Raw genomic sequence first — 4,342 nt, forward strand, 5'->3', positions numbered from 1 at the left:
TAACTTAATCTCGGTGTCAGACAAAGTGTTAAAATGATATAAAGAAGCAGTTTAATCATCTTGGAGTAAACGAGTAACAGCTAATATATAATTTTTATAGCTGGCCTTTAATAATTTCTTTGGGTTAATTGAATTTTATATTTGATAAGGTAGTAAATTTAGAAACATAACTTGCAAGAGTTAATTGAAGTTCTTTTAAAAATTTGCTTGCTTACATCTCCTACTGTCCAAGCTGATTATGCAGAGTGTTGTTCACAGCTCCACAGGCTACATTTCACTATGCACAGCCTGTTCGAAGCAAGTGAAGTGGTCATTCAATTTGGTTTGTTACAGCTTAGGCTTAATAGCCTGTGGAATATCATGTCAAACCAATCATATTGTAAGCTCAAAGAAAACTCAAAATTTGGATAAGTTTTAGCCATATAAGAAGCTGATCTCTGTCCAGATAAAGTGAATGAAGAGAATCAGTTTGGTTTTGTGAGGGCTGGACCAGATCCCATGACTTCTGGGAAAAGCTAAGGATGCAGTTTGTTCCAATGGGGGAAAAAATGAATAATTTATGCAATATGAAAAGAGTGGATGTGGCATAATTTTACATGTCCAGAGAAGAAGCAAAGCAAATTTGAGTCAAACCAGAGGCAGTACCTAATAGTTCTAGCCATCTGTATGTTTTAAAAAGAACAGCAAGAAGAAATACAGTTCCTATAAGGTGGATTACAGAAGAACAATAATTATAACAATTAAAAAGCATTTATGACAAAGATACATCTTTAAGAAATCTTAATCAATAGAGGCTATGCTCATGGAAGAGCATGTGGTACCTTGCTGTCCAAATCCATAAGCAGAACTTCAAGCTTCACATAAGCAACTCAATTCCTTTAGTATGGTTTTCTGAGCTGGGAAGTCAAAAGAAGTTAAACTTTATCTTGTGTTTCAACTAAAAATCAGCACTAAAGAAGGCACAGCTCATTCTGGATGTCATCTCCAGGCATATGGAGGAAAAGAAGGTGATCAGGAGTAGTCAGCATGGATTCACCAAAGGAAAACATGCTTAACCAATCTGATAGCCTTCTGTGGTGGAATGAATGGCTGGATAGATGAGGGGAGAGCAGTGGACGTTGTCTACCTTGACTTCAGCAAGGCTTTTGACACTGTCTCCCAGAACATCCTCCTACATAAGCTCAGGAAGTGTGGGTTAGACGAGTGGAGAGTTAGGTGGATTGAGAGCTGGCTGAAAGGTAAAGCTCAGAGGGTCGTCATCAGTGGCGCAGAGTCTAGTTGGAGGCCTGTGGCTAATGGTGTTCCCCAGGGCTCAATGACATGGGTGAAGGGACAGAGTGCCTCCTCAGCAAGATGGCTGATGATACCAAGCTGGGAGGAGTGGCTGATACACCTGAGGGCTGTGCTGCCATTCAGAGAGACCTGGAGAGGCTGGAGGGCTGGGCAGACAGCAGCCTCCTGAGGTTCAACAAGGGCAAGTGCAGAGTCCTGCACCTAGGGAGGAATAACCCCATGCACCAGTACAAGCTGGGGGCTGACCTACTGGAAAGCAACTCTGCAGAGAAGGACCTGGGAGTGCTGGTGGATGACAAGTTGACCATGAGTCAGCAATGCGCTCTTGTGGCCAAGAAAGCCAATGGTCTCGTGAGGTGCATTAGGAAGAGTGTTGCCAGCAGGTCAAGGGAGGTGATCCTGCCCCTCTACTCAGCCCTGGTGAGGCCTCACCTGGAATTCTGCATCCAGTTCTGGGCTCCCCAGTAAGAGACAGTCATGGAGCTACTGGAGAGAGTCCAGCCTAGGCTACAAAGGTATTTAGAGGAGTGGAGCATCTGCACTGTGAGGAATGGCTGTGAGAGCTGGGCCTCTTTAGCCTGGGGAAGAGAAGACTGAGGGGAGATCTTATGAATGTGTATAAGTACCTGAAGGGAGGGTGTCAAGGGGACCCGGACAAACTCTTTTCAGTTGTCCCATGTGACAGGCAACAGGCAGAAATTGCTCCACAGGAAGTTCCGCCTGAACGTGAGGGGGCATTTCTTCACTGTGAGAGTGACAGAGCACTGGCACAGGTTGCCCAGAGAGGTTGTGGAGTCTCCTCTCTGGAGATATTCAATGCTATACTGTCTAACATGCTATAGGTGACCCTGCTTGAGCAGGGGAGTTGGTCTAGATGATCTCCAGAGATCTTTTCCAACCTTACCGATTCTGGGATTGTACGCCTTAACCACATTACTGCTGCAGGGCTAATGGGGAAAGACAGACTCCCGCCTTTTCCATAGCACATTCTTTTCTTTTCACATCTTGGAATTCCTTTCCATTATTGTCTGGTGGCAGCACTGGGTTCTCCTTGTTTAACCAGAAATCCCGGGCTGCTCAGTGTAACTAACTGTTAGATGGGAATTTTTCCTTGACTAAATGTTTGTTTTTCTCCCTTTGGAAAATATCAATTACTAATGTCATCAGAAAAGATTTTCATGTCTGGGATGGAACTGAGAGAAGCCAGCAGTCTAGGGATTAGGGGTCTGAAACAGAGAAGGGTACAGACTTGAACTTTGGTGTTCCATATCCCAGATGAGTACTCTAACCACTAAGCTATTCCTGGGCAAGAGGTGAGTCCATCTTCTCTCAAAACAAATGGTCTGAAAGGGTGGATTTTGTTCCAACATAGAGGGAAAAAAAAAAAAAAAAAAAAAAAAAAAAAAAAAAAAAGCTTCTCTCCCCACTCCTTCTTTTCTTTAAATTGAATTCTTGTTCTCCAGCCAGCCAAGTTTGGTAATAGTTTTGTGCGAGTTAAACAGACTAGACATGTTTGTTCCGGTTGTTGTTTAATATATATTCAGTTAGAAAACGGAACAAATAAAACAGCCCAATCTATGTTAAGAGATATTTAAAGCTGAAGCCAAGACCAGACCTAGAAAGGAAGAGCTTAACAGCTTAAAGTTTCAAGACACTAAATGAAAATACCTGCATCACTAAGTATGGTTGCTGTTAGCAGTTCAAGTATCATGAATATTTGGATATTGGATGTTTGCAAGCATTCCTTGAACAGAAGTCTAAAATAATTGTCTGTTACTTTCTGGTTGCTTACCTGGAGTTTATATTATAAGTAGAGGTGTTAGAAATAGAAATGGAAGAGATCTATTAGCTCGCTATAATCGCCACCCCCTTACAAGTCAGGATTAGAGAGCCATTAATGCAGGATGTGGTAATATCTTTAAAATGGCCAATGGGTACATTCCTCAGTGAGCAGAAATGCCTTTTGTACTCCAAAACCACCAGAGAGGCACCCCTCTGATGATATTTGCAGAAGGGCACCTAGGGGAAGGTGGTCTGTGACTTGCTGTGACAGGAGGAAAACTAAATCAAAAGTCCTTAACCACCATGGACAGCTCACTGGGGTTAACCAGTCCCACTCACTTGCAAACTCCATCCGACTCATAATCTGATTTGCTTTTTTATGCTCTGGAGTTTTTCCATATTGAACAGTCTACACCACCACAGGATGCCAGCTACATTCACCATGGAACTATATATAGTAGGAACAGGCTTTATAAATTAATAACTGACTCTTTGCCATCAAATTTGAAAATTATTCCTTTTGGTGTCTACTAGATTCTAGGAACCAGACAGAAGATTTGGCAAAACTGTATCTAGTTCCACACAATTTTTTTTCTTGAACATGTTAAATTAAATGCACATTGTCTGAATAAACTGTGCATTGGGTCAATAGCTGAACTGGGGAGTTCTGGCTGCCCCTCGGGTGGGAAAGGCAGCTTTGCTCAGCTAGTTTAATATTCAGCTATAGTCTATTAAACTAGCTCAGCTAGTTTATTAAAAGAGATTAGTGTGCACAAATCCAGTACCATGAAATGTCTGGGTTTTGCTGATGGGAATGAAAGAAAGGTTTTCTCTTGAAGCAATCTCTTCACTCAATTAGAATACAGCATATCAGACAGGAGTTTCTCTTACCTGACAGCCACGGGAGAGCCAGAGTGGAGGAAGACAACTGCTATGAGAGCTGGGGATACCAGAGGACTTACATGGGTAGGTTGCAGGTGAGAGTATGTGCAAGAAAATCTGCTTAAATCTGCAACCAATTCTGTTTACTACTTACTAGCATAACAGGCATACCCTCAAGACCACCCTGTAAGCTTTTTAAAAAACAAGAACAAAAACAGGCTGGAACTTTGCACCTAATCTCCAGAAAGCTGTGAAGCATGTCAGATCTGGGGTTGTGTAAATCTCATAGGATTTCTGGTCCTTGCAGGACGAGGCGGGCAATCACTCCCTTCCCTTCCTTTCCAAACTCTCAAGCAGTCAGCACAGCTGTGGGGGTTTTTTTTTG

This window comes from Rhea americana, unplaced genomic scaffold (assembly GCF_003343005.1).
Source record: "Rhea americana isolate MKP2758 unplaced genomic scaffold, rheAme1 scaffold_330, whole genome shotgun sequence".
Lineage (NCBI taxonomy): Eukaryota > Metazoa > Chordata > Aves > Rheiformes > Rheidae > Rhea > Rhea americana.